At 40.2% G+C, this 24,611-nt stretch overlaps 1 protein-coding gene across 7 annotated transcripts in view; it reads right to left on the reverse strand.

Moving 5' to 3' along the window:
- Positions 1-24,611, reverse strand: part of fhit (fragile histidine triad diadenosine triphosphatase) — a 432,233-nt gene that overhangs the window by 400,237 nt on the left and 7,385 nt on the right. For all 7 annotated transcript variants that reach the window (XM_051415067.1, XM_051415068.1, XM_051415066.1 and 4 more), the window contains exon 2: positions 3,071-3,156. The gene's annotated coding sequence lies outside the window, so the exon portion shown is untranslated. The remainder of the gene's footprint in view (positions 1-3,070; positions 3,157-24,611) is intronic.

The raw sequence follows: 24,611 nt of genomic DNA on the forward strand, positions 1-24,611 counted from the left end.
CAACAACAACAACAAAAGCCTTGTCTCCTAAAAAAACATAGGAACTGGTGCAAAGTTTTAATACATTTTTTACATTAAATAGGAAAAAAAAAAACATTGAAAACCATGTATGATCTCTCCATGATACATGCCTTCTGAGCTGATGTATTTTCAGAGATGCAGGGGAGAGCCACCATGTTACATGTTGTTACTAAGATACAGAGCTTTGTTAAACAGTGCTGACACAAAGTGCACACTGAGCCAAATGAGAGTCATTCATACAAACTCCAAGAGGCTGCTGTAACCACGGATACCTTTCAGTGCCATATGTGTGTTTATGTTTTTGCCAGTATATGGGACGGAATAATTTTAAATTAGACACCCTTACAGAGCACAAATAGGCTTCCTAACATGACTGACAGATAATCATTTGCATCTTCCTCCAATTTCACTCACTAAAGGGTTTAGTGGCAGAGGATTGAGGTCCTGCAGTTGACTTCACAGCCTCTAATAGCTGCCATTCTGACTCTGGCCTGCTAGGATATACAGTGAATGCATTAATACTGACTGCTGAGGTAGCAACCTTGGCAAGACTGTTATGACCAAAAAGCAAAAGAAAAAAGCCACACACATATTCTATAAAACTGCGCAAACAGAAGAGCTACCAAAGCCAGCGGCCATATGAAAGCCAGTCCATTCTAACTCTAAACTAAACTGTTTATTGCATCCCAATATGCTGCTTTTGGTTCTCTCCTTAGTGTGTTATACTAAACACTAGAGGACACTATGCAAGCATATACATGCAATGCACTCTGAAACAATATGTAATTCTACTTTTGATTAATGTATGCCGATACTACTTACTTAATACATACTTCTACTTGTTGCTGTAAGCCAAAGTGGAAACAGGATACCAGAAACTGTGTTCACTGTTTACCGCAGAACAAAGGGACTGGGAGAGCCATGCTACTGACAGAACATGCTCAGTGATGGCTGTCACATGTCACATGTCATGTAAAGCTATTTAACACTTGCCGTAAAACAAGAGAGATAGAAAAAAAAAAGTGCTGAATCCCAACCTCTGAAGCAGTCATAATGTCTGTACATGGTCTGTGTCCATTCCTTCATTATTTATATTCCTTTAGTCAATACAGGTCCACCGATCAAACGAATCAAAGGGTTTCATTAAAACTAATCCGAGTTGTGAATATTGTTATGTGACATCTGTTGCTCACTGTCTGTATACTGCGTGGCGTAATTCTTCGGCTGCCGTACAATGTTCAATCTGAAATTCAAGCTGTTAGTTGTGAAATTTGCTGAAGAAAACAGCACAAGGAAATCAAGCTTAAGCAGCACAATTAGATAGTATTTCCCATTTGTGCTGAGCAAGAGTTTTGTGCTGAAGGAATTAAATGCATGTCCCAAATAGACGTCTGTTCCCAATAAAGAAGGGGTCAGTCCAGCGATAAATGCCCAAGCTATTATAAGAAGTTGTTCAGTATTTTAACAAAAAAAATATAATTTACAGCAATTTGAAGTAAAATCTTAAATGTAAGTCTACTCCCATTAAAAGACCCATACCAATCAATGTATCTAGTAACTACTAAGTACTACGTGTGTATCAAAGCCTATTATTCCTCCAAAAAGACATCAATGAGCCACACCTGTTGCACTGGCTGACATAATCCTTTATTACCATGAACACACACTGTAGTTTTTTTTCCTCAACCAGCATAAAATTCCCCGTAGAATGCACACCACTCAATACACAATGCATAAAATATTCAGACTGCACTGTGGGCGCCTTCACTCCTTATGGCTCGTCCACCTGTACAGCACAGCTGGTTTAAGATAACACAGAAGCTATCTGCAAAGAGTTCCTCTCTCTCCGTCATTGGCAAAAATTGTAGATTTATCCTCAGTTGAACTTTCAGCAAAACCAGCGAAACCCACACTAGTTGCCTTACTTATCGCCAAGAAGACCATCCATAAAAACTGGAAATCCAAACACACAATCAACACTAATCGCTGGTCAAATCGTCCCACAGAGCACCAAGCAAATATCTTTCTGTCTCACACTCAAACCCCTATTGCTGAACTTATACCAATACCCCCTAAACATAACATGATAGTACTATAGAATATACTTTAACAGGAAACCATGAAAATAGAGCTGTGGCAGTTTTCTGAATGAAAATGCAATTTTACTTTTGGTTATTCAGTTCACTCATATTTTATTTAAATTGATTGATTGGATTGGTTTTACAGAATTTAAAAGTAGAGCAAATGCAGCTTCCTGCTGTACATATGGACTAAAATATACATTTGTCCACCCCATCTGTATAAAAGAGTTGACTAAATATTAAAAAAACCCAAAATAAATTTCACAGCCTCACATACCGCAGCTTCCAAAATGACCCAAACATGAAATCAACACCGCTCTGAAACAGTTTCAACAAAAGTTGGGCCTTCATGAGGGCTGTGTACCAAATAAAAAGGAAGTGTGACAGCACTATTCAATATTCAAAATAGAAAAAAACATCATTCAAGTTCCATAGAAAGACGAATCATCTCATGAAATTTTCAAGCAAAAGACATACATGCCTGCTCATGCAGTGATAATCTCATCATTACTTACATTAAACCATTCCCAGTGACAGGTCATCAGTGTCATTTGTATTAGGATATTTCACAGTGCTGCTGGAAACTTGTGAGTTTAAAACCAGGGGCTCAGACACTAAAGAATACTAAAATAATCATAACAACATTTTTTTTCCAAAATCTCCAGTGTGCTCATTAGCATGCAACAAGAAAGAGGATTTACTACATATAACCCTGCACTAGTCTATAAATGCTCAACGCGTGCACAATGCTACACTATAAAGTGAGAGCCACTGAATGCAGTAATGCTGTTGGCTAAGCTATTAGACCAGCAGTGTGCAGCAGTTTACACCAAAGGATGTGAACACAACACCTAATGTTTATTTTATCTCTAATCAACTTTTCTTACATCCCTTAAAAGAAAAAAAAGGAAAGAAAATCAATGGCTCAGCCAATTTTATCATTGGCATGATGCAGTAAATACACTTACCTTCAACCTTGCAGACTTCCCACGGCCTTGCAGATGGATAATTATAGAGAGGATGGAGGAACGGATGGAGGGAATTGGTGCTCTGACTGGGGAAAAGAGGGAATAGAAAATAACAAGGCAGGTTTAATTACTGTAGGGTACAGAGGACTAATAAGACTTCTCTGTCGCATTGTGATCAAACATATGGGGGTCGTGAGCCGGGATGTTACGCTGACTGATTAAGGATGAGGCCCATGTGACAGCATCACTCTAGCAGGAAGCCGCTTCACTATTGACAAGGAGAGCATAGACGCCCCGAGACACATCCCAACAGGTACGTTACCCCACCTGTAGCTCTGCTAATGAGTTCTATCATCAACAGACATGACCCACATTGTATTAAAGCTGGATGTGTCAAAGGCATTAGCACAGTTACTACATGCATATAAATGTTTGTGTGTGTGCATAGCATTTATGTAGGCATACAGAGGTCAGTATTAAATTGAGACGGTTTCATAACCAGTTAAAAACTCCTTTTGGATGTTTAAAAAATATGTTGGGTTAAGAGAATAAATTGGACTGAATGGAGCACAAGTTAAATCAAATATGACACAAATATTAAAAAGATAATTTACATGTCTTTTCTATATTTTGAAATAGTAGCAGTAGTATTCCAACAACCCAGCCTCACTTCCAAGTCCTCAAACACTGCAGCTTGGTCAGTGGCCCTCTGCTTTAAAATATGACACTGTAGGTATCCCTCTAGCGTCAGTTCTGGATGTGCCCTCTGTAGAAGTCAGGTGACATAAAATGGTGGATGGAGTCCTTGCTGCAGCAGCCATGGGTTTGACTCCGACCTGTGGCCCTTTGCTGTGTGTCATCCCCTCTCTCTCTGCCCTTTCCTGTCACTCTACAGCTGTCTCTATCAATTAAGGGCAATAAAAGAAAAATATATTTAAAAAAAAGCCAAGAGGGTTTTAAGTAACTTATGTTATGTTTGTGCGTAAATCAACTCATTACTTCCTGTTAATCTCCGAATTGTACGTCACTAAGCAATCTGAATCACACACAGGTAAGACGGACTCCGCCAGTAACAATGAAAATGTTTATATAGACGGTAATTGGCCCTTCGTAAGTCCCACCCTTTTTTGCTCAGTGTTCCAGTGACAGTTGAGCAAGCCTCAGTCAGAGCCTCAGACAACTTTCTCCTTTCCTGTACTTAAATATGTTATGTATTAGGCTATGTTGACAAGACAATCAAATTTTTATGTAGCTAACAAAGGTACATCAATCGTTAGCAAGCTAGTTACATCTAAGAGCTAATGTCATCAAACTAACTAGCTAGCTAATTTAAGTCAATTGTTATCCAAAGATGGAAAGACAATTTGGGCTGCTGGCTTAAAGATAGTTGATTGTTTAGTCTCATTCTTATCAGCTATCTTTCTTGGTTTTGATTGGTTATTTTTCATTTACAGATTATCTGTTTCATGAACTACTGTCAGAAAGACAGCAGCTCGCAGGATGGGGGAGGCAGCAGAAAGAGCCTCTTGCTGGTTATGGAGCAGGAGAGAGGAGTTAAGCTGGAAACCAGGAGGGGAAGATGGGCAGTGACTTGGCCACCACTGAGATGATGAGGGTCGAAACACCCAATGATTGATGGGTACCGCCTGATGACATCAACCCCTCCTGGTCAAGGCTACATTCACTTAAGGTGAATGAAGATGAGAAGCATCTTCGGATGTATTTGTAATTCAGAACACAGTGAACATTTCAGCAAATATAACAAAAAGTTATTTTCATAAAATTTTCTGCAGCTTTAAAATCAAGAAAGCCTCACAACCTCAATGAAGCTTTGGCGACTCCTAGTGGTGGTCCAGACGCCCAAAGAGGGCTACAGGGTATGGTTGAAAGCTCAGAAAAAACATAGTAGGTGGACCTTGAGTTAGGAATGTCTTTGCACCAGTTGTGCATGTTTGCTTCCCTCTGGGCAATATTTCCATCATGTAATAGGAGTCTGGGATGTGAATTATCAAAATGTCCTTGCCGTTTCCACCAGTAACCGCAGTGCCGCCATATTAACCAGGACGGAAATCTTACAGATGATACATTTAAGAGGGGCATCAAAAGTGGAAGAACTCGAAGCACTTCATAAATAAACTTGACTTGACATCTTATTGTATGCGAGAGCAAACCCCCTGAGCATCTCTTTAGCCTCTTTTCCTTGGCTCTGTGTCGTACTGTTAGAGGACAGTGCTGGATTGGACTCGCACAGGAAAAGCCCATTTATCACAACATCAGCTGCCCAGCAGGCAGGGAGGCGAGCTGGCAGTGCCACTGATGGACTGGCAAAGGCCTCATATTACCACAGCCCCCGGTCTCCCCGTGGCCTCAATGATGAGCCCCTTGCCTGCCATCAGCCTCTGCATTCCCTTTCCATTTCTCAGAGACTCCCAGGGGTGACAGGGAGGCGTTGGGTGGCTGATAGTGAGAGTAATTAAAAGGGCTGATTAGAGTGACGGAAGGAGGACACCCAGGGAGGAAACAAAAATCTCTCTCAAGACGAGAGGGGGAGGAAAAAGAAGAGCGAGGTAGAAAATACAGCACAGATATCACCTCAGATCAGTCTTCACGTTAACAGGAGATTTTTTTTGTCCTCAGTCACATCAATTGGGGCAGAATCTCAGGGGAGCAACCGTCACACAAGTCCCAGAAACACTGTACAGAGCCAAGCAGATGTACTCTACTGAGAGCTTTTCAAGGTAAAGCCAAGAACAAGACTGTTAGGCCTACTTCTGCCTGTAACACAAATCATACAGGACACATCTCCATTTCCATATGAAACTAACTGGGCTCCCGCTAGAAAGCTCCTGAACCATGAACACTGAAGGAATCCTAACCAAGAGAAGCTGACTGTAATGACAGCAATGGTCGTGAAGACAACAACAACACCCAGAATGTCACCCTACTTCACGATGTCATCAAACTTTGCCTTTTGTTATTGTTTTGATGTGAGACAGAAATTACATATTGTACATTTAATACTCAATTGATTTCTCTTTCTGCTTCCATCCTTGATACATCCTGATTTATGTATTTGCAATGTCCAGTTTAACATTTAGGAGGATCTATTAGCAGAAATGTGTACAGGTATGTTTTCATTAGTGTATAATCTCTTGAAAATAAGAATCCTGTTTTTGTTAACTTAGAATGAGCTATTTTTCCCTACAGAGTCGTCTTCTACAGAGTCTGTCAAGTTGAACCACCACGTTTCTACAGTAGCCCAGAATGGACAAGCACACACTGAGTAAACTTTATTTGTTAACGAAGACCGTGTGACACAGTCAGCAGCCAGAAGCGAGTAAGTGGAACTTAAGTGGAGACAGTTGTGCCAAGGTTTCTTGCCATTTAAACATCATATCCCGAATAGGATCAAAATTAGGATAAGACACACAACCTCTTGCATGTAAGCACACACATAGGTTAGGGTTTGCTTTAAGCATATAATACATTATTTACATTTCAGATATTTCAGCTGTTTCTGTTTTGGTTTTGTTAAAAGGGCAATGGCCCATTAATACATCAACATCAAAGCATCTTCAAATTGATTTAATCCCCTATTAAAACCTGCAAACTCAGCAAACGTCTGCTCTTATTTCAGCTGCCTGATTCTAGTTTGAGGACTGCATACCAACACACAGGGTCAAGGTTGAAATAACCTCAATTAAGTAACGCATACAACCCCAACGCCTCCTGAACACAGCAGCACCCCTAACATCTTCATCTTACAACAAATTACATCACTTTCAATTAATAGCACATTTGATATTTGACTTCAAATGCTTACATTTAAGTGAAGATACAACAGTGGGCGCTTGACATCTAAAAATAATAACCACAGTGGGAGTAATTCATTATTTATTTGGTATATATTTATGGGACTGTTCTGATACATCAGATTGAAAGCATCTTGATTTTTTCTTTTCTTTGGCTTGGAGATAATTTTAATTAGGAGAGATTCCAGTTTCTGCTTAATAGAATTAAGTTACAGCAACATTAAGATTCCCCTTGGCACAAAGGCATCAAAATGCGTTTCCATATGACTGCTGGAACATACATGTATGCACCCTTGGATTTAAGTCAAGTTTAATTATAGCAAAGTACCACATCCAGTCTCCTGGCCTGCAGCAGTTCATGAACCATCACAAGCTCTCCAGTAAGTGAAATCTTAACACATGAGTACTAAATGATCTAAATACGCTCTGTTGGAAGTGATGCATTCAGCATTTTATTAGTGAAGTGAGAATTGTTGGGAATATAAACAAAATTGCATTGGCTTTAAAGACCCATTTTCACTTTCCTAACAAGCAATCAGAGTTATTGCTGCTATATCAAAGAAGCAAAGGCAGAACTAAGGAGTAAAAGTTGCAAATGTCTCAGGGAGGAGGTCTAGTCAAAGTGTGAGACATTGGCACCACAAATTGCAACTTCTCCTGACGACAGTCAACTGATTTCTGGATTGCTCCTTGACTTTAACCAAGTTGCCAAACCTCAACCATACAGGTGGCAGATCAGAAAAGCAACACTTTTGTATGATATTCGTGATGATTATATGCATTTGGGTAGGCACTGACAAACAATGAATGCGCAGTGAATTTCATGCTGGTGCAAGGAACCTGAGATGGCTGTGGCGCAGAGGGAGAGCGGGTCGTCCCTAATCGGAAGGTTGTTGGTTCGATCCCCGGCTCCTGGTGCCACATGTCAAAGTATCCTTGAGCAAGATACTGAACCCCGAATTGCTCCTTGCTGATTGTGAATGTGTATGAATGCATTAGTTTCTGTTCGATGGGCTTTGCCATCGCTGTGTGAAAGGGTGAATGTGGCACATAGTGTAAAAGCGCTTTGAGTGGTCAGAAGACTAGAAGGGCGCTATACAGGTCCATTTATAATTTTTTGAAACAATGGTTCTATGTTTCCCCGCCTAAAGGAGAAAGGATACAAAGCACTCCTCTAACATTTAAAGAATTCCAAGTCCTCTAATCATGGCTGACAGTGAGACCTTTTGAGGTCAGTTAGTGAGTTAGTTACCTTCCTGATTAGAGAACCGCTTTAAAGTTTCTGAACTTTTTGACATACATGACAGATGCAGGAAGATGCGGCAGTGAAGCTCCTGGACCTTTTCCAGCAGAACTCCACCCAAGGCAGCATGGTTCTGGACACAGAGTGACCTTGATCACTGCTCCCATCTAGTGAGTGATGGACTGTCGGGGGGAATTTCCATGGCTGAGGGCAAGCATACTGCTCTGACTAAGATTTACATCATTCAGTGACATGTAGTGATGTCTCTTAAATATATGTCCTGTTCTGTGTCGTTGTAACAGTTAACTAATGACTTCAGCACCAGGAACATTAAGATTATACTGTAGGGTCAAAGGAGACCTTTGAACATGAACTCATTCACTTGGTATGGTGTAACTGGATTTTTATTGTGATGGGTCACTTCCTGTCACCTCATTCGGTGACAACCTGTCTTTGAGACAGTGTTAAGGTGATGTTAGTTACTAGTTGATTACACCAATATGTTTAAACCACTGTTGTACCAACACATGGTTCCACTGTGATTTATCATAGCACCTACAATGCACATTCATAAACTTAAAGAGGCAATAACTGGGATTATTTAATATAAAATCCGCTACAGGTAATGTACTTTTTAAGTGTCATCACAGTAAAAAGAGCATGTCCATTTTCTAATCAACAATATAGCAACTTCAGTAAATAGTTCTCCTACTCTTGTGATCATAAACACTGTTCTGAAGCTCAATTCGGAGTCTGTAAACAGTTTTCAAATCAATATAACAACTTTCCTGCTCACATTTGGTTATACAGTTGGTGATAATAAAACAGATAACGGTGAGCTCGTTCATTCCTAATAGCTACCTTGAGTCTTGTGTGCCAGTCAGATTTTGTACTTTGCCATTGCACTCAATTTCAACTTTGACCTTGTCTGTCGCCCTTTGAAACTGCACCCATTAAGACAGCAGCTATGTGCACGTGAGCACCCACCTGGTCATCAAACTCGTCAGAATACACCAATAAGCAGTTATATGTGAAAATATTATGGCTCTACAGTGTGTGAGCAGCTCTCGTTCTTGGGAGACATTAATTAGCAAAATTAAATGACAGAAATTGGCCAAAAAATACAACCACCGATGGACCGATATATTTGTCCAATCACCTGTATATGTGAATACATATATCAATATGGGAATATGAACATATATACAGCAAATATCATAGCATTTTCTGATCAGAAGTTAAAGATGGTGTTCTGATCCAAAGTGTTGGACAGACCACTGGCTGGCTTTATCCTTAAAACCTCCTTGTTTGTGAAAAAGTCAAAAACCTTGCTTGCAACTCTAGTGTGTGCAAACACAAGTAAAAATAATTAAGCAGCAGTATGGATGAGTAACCAGTTGGGGAAATTTCTGCAGATGAGTTAAGTGCCTCATCAAAGTCAATTAGCAAGAACTGGTTGTACAGTACAGTCCTTCATACTAATAAGCATAATTCTCTTTCAACTTGATAATGGAAAAAGAAAAACTTAAACTGCAACCGCGTCATCACAGTGCAAAAAGCATGGTTCATTTCTCCAAGAGTTGAAAATATCAATGGAGTTTACTTTCATAACAGAGAACACACGGATGTATATCGATATAATGGGACATTACATGTTTCCACATTAGATAAAAGTAGACCCATTCAGAACCCCAGATCCCCAATCCCTAATCCCCAATGATCATAATAATCCAGTTAAATGAATACTAGTTTTCTTTTTTCATATGTTAGTAAAAGTAATGATGAGCCTGATGTCCTAATGAATGCAGTTTGATAGGCTCTGTTGCATTTATGGCCTCTAGTTATGGAATCTTGACATTACATGAAGAAATGTGGCATTTACTGCGGCTTATATTCGCTGTCTTTGTTCGGTGTAGCATGAACACATCCACCAGCTGGGGGAGATAATGCTCAGACATGATAATACAAAGATCAAATCCTCTACAATAAAGTCAGCAATGAAAACCAACAGAAGATTTTTTTTTTTTTTTTTTTTTGCCAAGACAAATGTCAAACTAGATTCTGTCTGTCTCAAGAAATTAAGGGAGACCAGTAGGGACAGATTTGTCCCTAATTTTCTCTGTGAGTTAGATTGTGCCATCAAATGTGGTAACCCATTTATTTAACACTGGCCTACATTTTTCATTATTAATAATACTCTTAAAGAAACAGTCCAACATTCAGATTCAAATGTTGTTTTCCATTTTACCCACATTCCGGATTAGAAAACCATAAACTGGTTAAAAAACAAAACAAAAGTAGAGAGTAGAGAACCAGAGATTACCACTACAACAGTACATACCATATCTCGTGTATTTAACACAAATTCAAGATGTAAAAATAAGAGCATTGATGCTGTTCATTTTACAAAACCTTTGTTAAATAGCTTGCTGGTTAAATGTTATTAATAGCATCTTAGGTGTTTTGTGATCACATGATAACAAAGGCCTATTTTCAGTCTTTGAGCTATGCTAGGCTAAAGAGCACAATCAAACCACAGAAAGTCACAAGTACAGTAATAGGCTGGGCAGGATGAGACATCAACCTCCGACAGAGCTAGCAAGCCACCTCACTATATTCATGAAAAATAGTGACAGAAAAATGACCCCAGCAGCAATCTCAATTGGCATTTTTTTTCTCAATTTGTAGTGAAAAAAACTATACCATGAAAACTCTGAGATTCTGTCATATCAACTAATGCTAGGTTGTAATTATGTATATTTTAACATTCCAATTGTCACTTTTTATTTTTGCCCAACTGGGCCTTTATAGAAGTTTATAGTGGTTTGTTCTAGGCTACATGGAATACAACAACATTTTAACATCATTATGTACAGTATATACTGAAGGCTTTGATTACTATAGGGTTTTCTTACAAAATGATATGATACAGTGCATCCAGAAAGTATTCACAGTCCACTCCCTCTGTAGATAAAAACTGCTCATTATAAGGTAACATATACACAACAATTCTTATATTCAGGTAATTATACACTAATGAAAACATACCTTTGAAAAATATATTCCAATATGCCCTCCTAAATGGTCATTTAGTCCGACTGTCACACAAACATAGAGTACTTCCCAAATTTGAGATCTTTTAAAGCCCTGTATAAAATCAGAAAGTTTCTGACTTGACAAGTTTCAGGAAAGCAATGCACATTGCATTTACACCAACATTTACAAATAATCCAGACAGAGCTGTTATAGTGAAACAAGGAGGATGTGTCGGCTTAGTTTTACCGTGAAACCGAGAAGGTGGCTCGGTAAAGAGAGAGATGCGTTGACAATTCACTTCAGTCGTCCCTGATTTAAGAGCTTTGCCAGCTCTGTTTAAGCCTGAGGCGAGACAGCTGACAAAAACAAGCAGCATTGATTACTGTATGACACTCTGCATCTTCTCTCTAGCTCCACATTTTATACATGTTCTTTCGCCAAACACATTTATTATATTTTATGGCCATTTAGGCATATTATACTGTACAATTTCAGCAACTGCTCTCTTTATTTTTCTCTATTCACTTAATTTGTCCAATTTTTGCCTGCAGTCCCTATCATTGCTAACTCCCTCTGTTGGCCTAGGGAGGGTGACGAAGCAACCTCTATTCACCTAGGGGGACCGGACAGCGAGTCCACACAACAAGGATGCTCTTTTAAATTAAATGAGATGTCCACAAAGCAAATGTAACACTGAAACCAGCCCATGGATGTTTGTGTTGTTGTAATTAGTATTGCCCATTACCAGTGGTTGTCCACCTTTCCCAGACACAAGTGTTTATAGCTTTTAAACGGACAGAATGAAAAGCCATTCTTCATTAAAAGGAGGGATACAAAATATTGTTCCACATGGTTGTACATGTGAAAATTAAAATCCTGGCTTCTTTCTCACCTCCACACAGCTGGACAATCATGGCGTGAAGTGGGAAAAACAACCGAGTCTGACAAGAAGCTAACTAGTTGTCTTGGAGTAAGAGCCTTGGATTACAAATGGAGCAAATGCAAGCGCTGACACTGATGTACATTAAGCTCCTGCCAAGAGACGTGAGCAGCCGCCGCAGTAACGCTAACAGGATATACTCAGGTGAAAGCCATCAAAAATAAGCATGTTATTGTATATTCAAAAACATCTTCCTCTTTGCCCTCTTATTGAATTTGAATGATCTAAAAGGTAATCAATGACTTTGGTCTATCCCCAGTGATTTTTATACTGCACTGCAAATAGTAAAACTAATACATGACTGGAAACATAGAATTTCACAAGTTTGAGGTCTAAGCTTTATACAGGTAGAGCACACACTGGATAGAATGATAGAATTAGAATGAAGCGGTGTTCTCCAGCTATACTGTTCAAAAACAACCCCATGGTCATCTGTCATTATTTTACATTCAGAAATGATGGGTGAAATCTCTTTATGGTCTCCTTCTGCTGGTTGAAAAACCAACTCCCTTAAAGGATTTAATGGTATGCAGTATATCTTCTTGCAGGTGTGCAGACTACCTAGAAGCAGGAACTGTACTGGAGCTGTCATGTTACTGTCGATGCAAACCCAACATTTCCTGCTGCTGCTTCATACTAACAACCTTCTATCAGTGAACCAGCAGGGGTTTTTATTGCAAAGTAGCTATAGGAAATGTAATGCATTTATTAGGGATGCTCGATATTGGCTTTTCTGCCGATATCCGATTTTCCGATATTGTCCACCTCTCAATTCCGATACCAATATATGCAGGCTTTTTACACCAAACTGTTAGGTAACAACATAACATATCTCCTATTGTGGAATTAACACATTATGCCTAATTTTATTGTGATGCCCCACTGGTAGGATGGCCATTTCCATAACATCAAAAAGGAGGACACTTTACATACACGGGGACACACAAGCAGATATTTGTTTGGTATGATCCGGTTTTAAATTTTAATGTTTTTCCACCAGATTACATAAAGGTGCATACACATACCACATAGCTAATAATAAATATACAAGATACAGCTCATGACAACGTGCCCTTCCAATTCAGATTACATAGGTCTAATAAACATCATACAGAAACTGTTCTTAATGTTTTTATCTGGATAGATAAAGGGGAGAAAAATACAGCACCTTCTGTTTCAGATGTATAGACTTAGCCTATTCATGAATATCAGATGATGTCACAAACGTATCCTCACTCCTCATAACGGCGTTACTTTTTCAGTAACGGAGTAATCTAATTAATTACTTTTCCCATCGTTGCAACGCCATTACCGTTACTGAGAATGTAAAGTGGCGTGTTACTACAATTGCGTTACTACAATTTGGTTGAATGAAGCCACACATCAGCTGCCGGGAGAGAGCAGGGTGGTGACACCGTTGGAACCAACGACCAACAACCGACGTTAGCTCACGTTATGTTCTCTGTTGCTGAGAGTTTGATTGACAGCCTGGTGGTAGCAACTGTGGTGATCGTGTGGCGAATCAACAAATGGCTCATTTGAATATTAAAATTAGCCATGTGTTGATAGGTCATGACAAGAAAATGTAACCAATGAAATTACTTAGTCTGACAGACATTTTTAGCCAATAAGTATTAAACTAACGAGGTAATGTGTCAAAAGGCGGACATTTTTAGTTATTTTCTCAAAAGGAGGACAGATGAGTGTCCGGCTTAAGGCTGCCTGCAGCCGGAGAGGGTGTTTAAAAGCCGGACTGTCCGGCCTAAAGCCGGACGAATGGCCACCCTACACTGGATGCATACATAAATGCAACATGGCTTTCCAAATGTAAACACTGTCTGTGCAAAACAAGAGAACAACTTCAACTTTCATTGTATTAATACTGAAAAGAGCGCTAACGCTAATCGCAAGCTACACGCTAATCGCTAGCTAAGCGCTAGCTTTGGTTAATGTGTTTAATTGTATTATTCACCTGAAGGAGTGCTAATGTAAATTCTAAGCCAATTGTTAGTTTGGTTAAGGAACAGCTCATAGCAGGGTCAAATATTTTTACTTTGCTTGTTAGCCACGGTTAGCAACCAACCAGTCTAGCGTAGTTGTTGTTGTTATATGTCATCTAGCGCGCGCCGGTAAATGTCCCATGCTGCGTTCATGCAGGCTCGGAAATGCTGAAGCCTACAGAACAAACATCGGTTATAAAAACCCGATACCAATAATTCCCAATATAAAATTTTTTAGTGAATATCGGCCGATAATATCAGAGGGCCGATATTATCGGACATCCCCAGTATTTATCACAAAGTACATTGCTGCAGCCTCAGTAGATTACATGTCCTCTGGCATTCAATGCATGCAGAACGGTGGCCTAGAGATCTAAACTGACTGCCCCACACAACTGATTGTTACACAGAACCCCTTGGGAAGGCAATATCGGAAACTGTTCAGAAAACCTATAGATTGAAGCTTGGGAAGATAGATTCACACGTGGTTGCTCAGGCCAATCTTAACAAGCAAAGAATATCCAAAACTGAAGATATAAAACACAATGACACAGTTATAACAAATACCATAAGTTCAAAAGGTCCAGGATGTAACATTTGGCAACTATTGGCAGAAACTGAATAATTTTCGTATAATCACATGAAAATAAGAATCATTGTGTTTTCGTTACCTTAGAATGAGCTGTTTTTATCTACAGATGCCGCAGGTCGCCTTCCGTGGAGTCTACAGTAGCCCAGAACAGACAAACTAAACACTGGTTATATACTGAGTCTATATTAGAAGGCCCATGGACGATTCATGGGGAAAAAAATATGTGCATATATAGGAGAAATTGAGTGAATTTATTTAGTTTTGGCATTAAAATCAATCAGACATATATGGTTAGACAAGCCTGCCACTGATCCCCACTATGACTACACCTGCTGCACAGTGAAAGCAGCACGTCAGCAGCTTCTGTCCTCTGTCAAGTGTCCAATGCACACTCAGTGGAGTAATGTGCACAAGTCTGAAGAAAATACACTTGAGGGCCTAAAAGGATGCCTTGGGTTTTATTTATGCATGTAAAAGCAGGAGCCGTTATGTGGCCAGAGCAGACAGCTGAAGAGATTAAAATTGAAGCGAATCTGTTCGTCAGACATGCTGTACGTGACATGGATGACTGAAACACACAGCTGTAACACATCCGCTGTGTGGCTACTGCTGTGCTTCCAGCGCACACACTTCACATTATAAGCAATTATTCTCCTGAGTGAGAGCCCTCTCTAACAATTCCTTATCAGGGAACAAAGGCTGAATGACTTGAATGTGATTTACTTTGTGTACTTTTCATGTTCAGGTGGAGTCAGCATGGGGCATGCCAGTTCAACAGGACAGGTCCAGTACTCAAAAAGGGTTTGTACCATTTTAGGTATATACAGTTGCAATCAGAAATATTCAACCCCCCAAAGATTTTAAGAATTTATCAATTAAAGTTTTTTCAAAGAGCCAGGTTCTGCTTTGGATGACGTCTTTATGAGTTGAGTGATACATAAAATCAACACAGAAAATGCATTATGTAGTATTGGTGTGTAACAGTATATTTTGTTAAGATAGCTATGTCACAATTATTCAACCCCTATATAATATTAAGCTGTCTGACAGTTTTATGGTGTAAAGTGGAGTTGAATTATATTGAATTATATAATAATTAAGCCTTTGGGAACTATATAATGATCCTTCATTTGCTTCAGCTGTGATGCATATATAAACCCCACCCATTATGGTATTCAAGGTAAGTTGCAATCATGGGAAAGACAAAGCAGCTTCCACAAAAGCTAAGAGAGGAGATTATTTCATCACACCTGAAGGGCCTTGGGTATAAGAAGATTTTCAAATAATGTAATATTCCATTATAAGGAAGTTTAAAAACTTATGGAACAGCTGCAAACCTGCCTGGCCGTGGAAGAAAGCCCAACATTTCATCAAGGGCCCTTAGCAACTTCTGACTACAGCCAGAACAACTACGAGAAACCCCCCTGTGACTGCAAGACACCTACAGGATGACCTGATGAAGGCTGGTACAAGTGCTTCAGTGGCAACTATAAGACGTGCACTGAATAAACAAGGACTTCATGTCCGGACTCCAAGACGCACTTTACTCTTGACCACAAGGAACATCAAAAGTCTACTACAATATTTCTGGAGGAATTTGGATAAGACTACAGAGTTTTGGGCGACAGTATGGACTGATGAAACCAAACTGGAACTGTTTGGACATATGGACCAGCGGTATGTCTGGCGTGCGAAAGGCCAAGGCATATGACCAGAAGAATACCGTCCCTGTGGTCAAGCATGGAGGTGGGTCATTGATGATGTGGGGCTGTTTTTCTGCGTCAGGAACTGGCAATCTTGATTGTGTACTTGGCATCATTGATGGAACACGATGCCTTCTGTTGACAAATTAGACCTTGGTGATCATTGGACTTTCCAGCAGGACAATGATCCCAAGCACACCTCCAAGTTAGAGATGGGATTTATGGCTCTTTGAAAGGAATGGTTCCACAAGAGCTCAAAGAGCTCAAAGAGCTGTTCAAAAGACTGGCTCATTTTTATATTTATTTATTATTCGGGAAATAATCACTGGGAGGAATGATAGGGTAAGGTTTCTTTTGCGTTTTCTTTGGCTTATTTTGTCTTAGACCGCTGCGGTACTGACTACTGAGGCACTCATGTGAAGGCAGTGTGGACAACTCAGATGATGTCATTCGATATTTGCATATCAAATAAGCACCCCATGTGTACTCTGGTGCGCTTCTCCCCTTGTGCCTGTGCTCATTCTCACTCAGTGGAGTAGCAAAGGAGGAGCTTGTGGGTGCATGCTGTGGAAACACAGCGACATTGCAACTGCGACTCGGTTCCCATCGTTCGTGTTAAAGAGCCATTTAATAGATTGTGTTCGTTTATGAACGTTACAACTCTACTCCAAGTCAACCAAAGCTTGGTTTAGAAAAAAATGTCCTTGAGTGGCTTTCTCAGTCACCAGATTTAAATCTGATTGAAAATCTTTGGTGGGATTTAAAGAAGGCAGCTGCAGCACGGAAGCCATCAAACATCATTGAGGCTTTTTGCATGTAAAGAATGGGTAAAGATTCTAATTGAGAGGTGTAAGAAGCTTGTCAGCACTTACCGAAAAAAGTTATAAAAGATAAAGGATGCTCCACAAAGTACTGAAGCTGGGTGAATAATACTGCACATGCACTTGCACGGCTGTGGTGTAGAGGCAGAGCGGGTCGTCCTCTAAACGGAAGTTGTTGGTTCGATCCCCGGCTCCTCCTGCCACATGTCGAAGTATCCTTGAGCAAGACACTGAACCCCAAATTGCTTGTGTGTGAATGTGTATGATGTGTATGAGTTAGTTTCTGTTCGATGGGCTTTGCCATCACTGAGTGAATGTGTGTGAAAGGGTGAATGTGGCACATAGTGTAAAAACACTTTGAGTGGTCGGAAGACTAGAAAGGCACTATACAAGTACAGGTCCATTTACCATTACATGTGTTAAAAGAGTTACATTTTTCATTTGAACTTCAAAGTTAAGTCAACTTCCGTTATCAAAATAACTCAAATATGTATCAATAAATATTTTTTGTTGTTTAATGAGGTTTTTTGTCATTTGTTGTCATTATCTTTAATCCATATCACTATAATGTGGGTGAGGGGGTTGAATATTTATGATTGCACTGTATAACGGATAGAGTTACCGGGTCTGTGAAGTGAAGCCAACACAGCAGTGTCTTAAACCTGCATTCTATGTAAAGGCCAGCAGGGGGCTCCAATAAAAAACGATACCATGCAGTCTTATGGAGAAATGATCCGACTTCTCACTTGATTTATGAGCTCAGTAAGTAAGTTTCCTAATGTGTTTATGGTCTCAGTCTCTAGTTTCAAATATTCGTCCATACAGCATGATGTTCTTTAAGAAATGATGGTCCCATTTAGAGTAAAACAGACAGGAAAGCCATGTATGCTTTTGGGCGTGGCTACCTTATGATTGACAAGTCATTTTCAGTCAGTCCACCCAGCGTACCACACGAAACAAATATAAATCAATATTCTGTAACTGCGTTGCCTATATCTCACCTGAAATTGTTTCAGAAAACATTAGTAAATATTTTAGTGCACTGTTTATCTGGAATACGTAATTGTGTGTGTGACCAGGCAAGCAGCCATTGTTTCCTGTTATGGACAAGTCGAAAATGAGAAGCCAATGAGTGTAGCTCAACTCGCAGTACATCACCACCGCTGGCTCCATCTATCTGTCATGGCGACGATCATGATACCAAACAGTACTCCATAAACCAATGGGTGACATCTCAATAGGTTCATACTGGGTTTGTACTAATAAACTAAACATAACATAATTAAACTCCATAATAAACTCAAGAAGGTATAATAATAATAATACATTTTATTTATAAGCGCTTTTCTAAACATTCAAAGACACTTATTATATACTATCAGTGACTGGGTTGTCATTTAGATATCTGACTGCAATACAGACCTTTTATCAATGACTAATTTCTCTTTTTAGCATAAGCATCAGCATAACAACAGTGTACAGAGTATTATTACTGATAATTACTAAGCGGTACCAGCGCAGGACATTTTTATGTCACCTAATTCTGAACTTCTGTCCTTCTCCTTTCCCTGAGCAGCAAACCTTGGTGCAGCAAATGACTTCTCACTTCTCATCCAAAATGAGTGGAGGCAGAATTAGTCTCTTAGTGGATTGGTAGGACTTCAGTCTGAAGCACTGTGAGCTTGCAAATACTGATGAATGAGCCATTTGCTTGCTCACAGCTCTTCACAAGGGTTTGTTTGCTCCACAGTTGATTTGCATGAATTTATTACCGAGGATGAATACTCCAACTGAAAGGGCCGTGCTGATGGGTTTGTGTTTGCTTTTTTGTTTGTTTGTTTTTTACAAAGTTATGTTATTGTGTGCGTAGTAATGCAGTAGTGACTGTTTTAAAAGTTATTGTTGAAGGCCCCACCTGTGAAACCACTGGTTTCTGCAGATTGATTTTGCCTCTAGACATGTATTAAAAGCCCAGTGTGTAACATTTAGGAGGATCTTTTGGCAGAAATGAAATGTAATATTCATAGGTAAGTTTTCATTCAAGTATAATCACCTAAAAATAAGAATTCACATTGAACAGCCAGGTTTCTTTTTTAATAAATAAATAAATTATGCCTTTATTGGATAGTGACAGGTGACACTCTTCCAGGTGGGGCTACTTTCGTGCTATCTCTGGCTCTAGATGTGGCCTGTTGCGTTTTTTTATTTGGCGAGTTTCGCAGCCATTGTTGTTTCTCCTACGAGCTTGGAATCGGAGAATAATACCCTCCCTACTACGCTACTTAAAAACGTCTTATCCCATAATGTGTGTTATAATTTGGTGCTATACAAATAAAATTGAAACTGAGGCAAGGGCAATGGAATAAGCAACTACACTGCTAGGTGCAACAAAATCCTACACAGTGGTCCTTTAAGACATATACAGAAATAATCTGCTTGGAACAATAATGCGTGTCTAATTTTTTCTTCAACAAAAAAAAAAAAAAAGTATAATTTCCACATTAAAATCCGTAAAAAGTTTTAGAAATTACAATTCCAGAATCTATGAATATGCAAGCATTTCTAAAGCTGGATTCTAAAGAAAGATGTCTGCTACTTCACTGTAAAGTCCATTCTCAGTGGATGTGCACTAGCGGCTCTACATCACACTGTACAAGTTGCATACTGGACCAGCACTGACTTCCAAACTTTTTGTGATGTCACAAATCATGCTGGTAGGCCACACCCCTTAAGATCTGATTTTCAGTGAGCAGAGGAACTTTCCACTTTCAGCAGATGAACAGAAAACTAAGGCTGCCATGAAGCTAGGAAATCTTTCTAAACAGTGTTGTCTGTATTCTCATGTGTACACAGTTAATTCTTATTTGGCTAAAACATCAACGACAAATCACACATACATTTTGGTTCAATCCAGCAGGCAGTGTAAACTGTGTAATCTTGCACACACAAAAGATGACTGCTCAGTGCTGCTGTGGACTGCTTGTGCTCGTGGCTGCTCTGCTTTCTTTGCCTGTGGTAAGAGAAAGCAGGATGGATGTGATTTTTGATGTAAATGTGAGCACCACCGAGGGGGAGAGCTGGAGCATTGATATTCAGCCTTGGGTCTGGCTGAGCCCCGTTCTCCGCACCTTGACGTTGACCTTACGACCTCGCAGTGAAAATCATTTGGCAGCTTCTCTGACCTCTACCAGTATGCACACACACAGACGCACACACACACACACCAGCAGCTGAATTACAACTGAGGAGGATTTCTCCCCTGCCCCTCCCCCCAAGTAGCCAACTTCCAACTTTCTGCTGCTTCCATTTTCATACAGTATGAAGGACTAGAGAAAAAGCCAGAAGAAGCCTGACAACATGTAGGCGGAAATTTGTGCTTCGTTTTTCCCCATGGCATGGAGTGTGACCCAACCAATTTCAACCAATAATATCATGGCATCCACCCATCAATCAATCTTCAAATTTTAGTGACACAGAGTTAAGATTCATTAGTTAGATAGCTAGCTATTTATGGAGAAAATATTTTCTGGTGTTCGGTCTGATGTCCTCTGGATCAACTCCGCTAGCTGGCTGCTGTTAGCGTGCAATGGAACTGGGCTCAGCTACCTTCCAGTGAAAACAGTTGTACCGGGTCCAAACACACCCTCCGAGACAGACAGAGTTTGAAGACAGCGGTACTGAGGTGATTTACTTGCTAAAAGTATCCAAATGCCGCCAACGGTAATGTTAGATGCTGTCAGGTACTTAGCTCGCGCAGCTAATAGCTGACTCAGCCTTGTGGTGCCAGAAGCCAAACCCGTCAAAACAACCCTCCTCACGTCAAATTGGCCATGATAATTACGTCATCAACGTCATCTAATTACCAGTGACGGCTGGTAGAGATTTTGGGTGGGTGGGCTAACAAATGCATTACACTCATCAATACGTCACAGAGCAGCAACAGTAGCATCACGTCAAGTTACAGCAACAACATTGTGTACTTTGTTATAGTGCTCTACGGCAACACTAGGGAGACATACCCAAAACAATGGCCTGATGCCAAAAAAAAATCTCTCTCTCCCCTCTGTACACATCAGCACATGCCAATTGCGCTACAACTACTACTATTATACTAACTATTATAACTATTATAGAAAAGTACCAGCAACAATCTGCAACACCATGTACCAGAAATAAACCTATGAAACCAAAGCAAAAATAACAGTATTTGTAGAAGAGAGAGTTGTTTCAGAGTTTGGGTATACCTTATTTAAAACACCGCTCACATTGATGGCCTTTCTGTGACGCAAACAGGTTAATCACCATGTCAGACTCCACAGTGCTGAACCTCACCATCAGCTCACCTCTCAGTGTCTCCCTGCAGATCATTGGGTAATGTGCACATGCAAAGACAACAAGTGCCTGGCTTTCTCAAAGCGAGCCTTTGACTTCTCGACCATTATGTCACAGCACTGTGCGGCTACTGACATATTATCGGAGCGCCGCATCCTGTGCGGCGTTACAGCGGCTGCAGCTGTGTCCGCATCTGCATGTGGCTGATTGTCATCTGTTGTCAGCAGTTCAGATATGAAGCACGAAAAATTCTCCAGGCCCGTTATGAGAGAATCTGTGGTCTTTGACGTGTACTTTGCAACCTGTGTGTTTGACAGGTGATAGGCTAATTGACTGTCTAAAAAAGAGAACTAGTCCCCGCTGGAGTGAAGTGGTAGTGGGATTAGTCAGACCCCCGCAGGGCGAGCTTGTGTCCCCACAAAATGTAATACAGTTCACAATCTGTGATAGTGAATGCCTGGTTTTCTTTACCAGCTCGTTGTGTCTCTGTACAGGATGCAGTGACCCTCATTAAGCTGTCAGGCGATGTTTACTTTACCCAGCAATGACAACTCTACACTATTTCCAATGTGGCTCGTGCTGCATTCATGTTTCCTAATTTTGTCGGATAAATATTTTAAATCCACAATTCCTTGTTGGGTCCAAGCCGTGTCTCCTCTAAAAAGCAAACATGGGAAACAGAAAAGTGAATTCCTAGCTACACTCTCTGTTAGCCAGTCCGTTCTCTGAAACCACGTAACACAAAAGTTACAATTTTGTTGTTTATCCTTTTGTGTTATTTGAACATCGTTTGGATGATGCGTCCCCAATCTCTGTACTTCCAATTTTTCCTTCAAAGACTTTAAAGAAAATTGATTAGAAAGTAAATAATCCACCTCGTTCATGTTCATGCTAACGCCCGCCATTACTACTGTTGCTCACTTCCCTCTCTCTCTCGTTCTACTACGAACTAGCCTCACTGTACTGTAGCTACTGTGATTGGTCGAAGGTCTGTACTGTAGCTACTGTGATTGGTCGAAGGTCTGTACTGTAGCTACTGCGCTGTGATTGATCGTGGCAGTCCTACCCCTGACTCTGAGTATGTTTCAACTTAGACTTAGAATTCAAATGACTTTTTATTTGAATTAGAAAAGAGTTAAGTTCCAAAAACCAAAGATATTACAAATTTAAGACTGATTTAATAAAATGTTATCACACTGACATAAAACATTGTGACTAAAATTTTAAAACTGCTGCTGAAACGAAAATGTGTGATTGAACACTTTCTTCTCTCTATAATTGACCTATAAAGTCAACTTTGAAGCAATGTTCGCTGATAATGAAATATTACCCCCAAAGAGATATGTGAACATCAATCAAATATTTCAGTCATTCTTTTACAAAGCTGTAACTTTACTAAATCCACTAGATTCAAAGCATAATGTGTGTAAATGAGACGATGTGGATCTGAAGACAGGTCTCACACATACAGCACGCCTCAGTTTAACAGGATAACTTCTGCACACCAGGGACAGAAATGACGCACAACAATGCACTAACACAATATGTCTGTATGTCGGACGAGCACTGTGAGAGAATGGACGCGGCTCTGTTGAATAATACATGAAGCAGACGGAACCAAATCAACTGTGTGAGGAACTGTTGTGGCATGAATAAATGGTGCATAATTGATAGGCTCTCTTACATTATGCATCCCTGTTCGCAAATCTCCATGTGGAGCTATGACGCAAAGCAGGTCAGGGGATCTGAGGGATACAGTGTCACTGATCTAATGATCCAGTGTTAATGCTTTATGTAAATATGCACTGCTGGCGCCGCCAGGCTCACATGTATCAATGCAAATCATCACTGGAACAAAGTACAAGGAAATGTGGAGGGTATTTCTTTCTTTTTTTTCTCCCAACAGGAGTCGGATTAACTAATTAACTTGCTAGATGCTACACAACAATTTTGAGGGGGTGTGTGTTACCTCCGCTGCAACTTACAGTTACACATAACACCTTTCTCTGAGTAGGTTTGCAGAGAAGTTTATGCACATTTCTACATAAGCCAAATTCTAGCCCACAGACCACCGTTACACCGCCTGAAGATAAAACTGAAAGTCAGCTACTATGATAGTATCGTCTTCATTTGTGTCCTAGAGATTCCAGTTTTCTTAGTCATTTCCCAGATAGCGTTATACTCCTGCCTAACCGTGTCTCTTGTGCCTCAGGACTACACCTCACCTGCCCGCCAGCTTTTCACCAGCCGCATGCTGTAAGCCACGCCCTTCCCCTCTGTCCTCTAGCCCTCTGCTTCAGCCAGCTACCTCCCCATCCCGCTACCCTTGCAATAAATCCATTTAATTTACCTTACTGCTGAGTCTGTGTCTGAGTCCAACTTTGCATATCATAACATCACCAGCCCTTAATTTTTTTTTTTTCTTATTCACTTTGGTTCTTCACTTTGTCTTAACATTCTCTAAACTAAAGTTGTTACAACTGTTTACTACATCTCTATTGCATGTCTGCAAAGGGTAGTAACTCACCATGGCAGTCAACCCTGGAACCTTTTTGTTGACAAGAATGTCAGTTTTGTCAGTTTTGTCTAGTTCAGGGCTGCCCAAAGTGGGGCCCACAGGCCAAAGTTGACCTGGTATAAGGTTCAGTTTGGCCCGCCAGGTGTTTCTTGTGAAAGAAAATTTTACATAATTAATAATTAGGGACCGAGCCAGCGACCACTTAAACATAATTTAAATTAAAGCTGCAAGCAGCGTTGGGCGGGACCTCGCACTCCACGCAACTCGGGGAGTTCTGCGGCCGCGTCACGTGATGTCATAACTCGTGCGGACCAAAACATGAAAATCTCACGTAAATCAGCTCAAAATCGCCACGCTGCGCTTACTTCCCGTTGCCAGTAGGTGGCGCTAGACATGTTCAAGGCGAGAGTGTTATCAAACACGTGAAGTTTCATTGAGATTGGACCACGTACGCTGAAGTTATGAGGACGTGTTCAGGGCAAAACTGTTTCAGAATATATTAAATTTATTGGAGATTGGACCTTGCACACTGAAGTTATGAGTA

The sequence above is a fragment of the Dicentrarchus labrax genome, unplaced genomic scaffold, assembly GCF_905237075.1.
Source record: "Dicentrarchus labrax unplaced genomic scaffold, dlabrax2021, whole genome shotgun sequence".
NCBI lineage: Eukaryota > Metazoa > Chordata > Actinopteri > Moronidae > Dicentrarchus > Dicentrarchus labrax.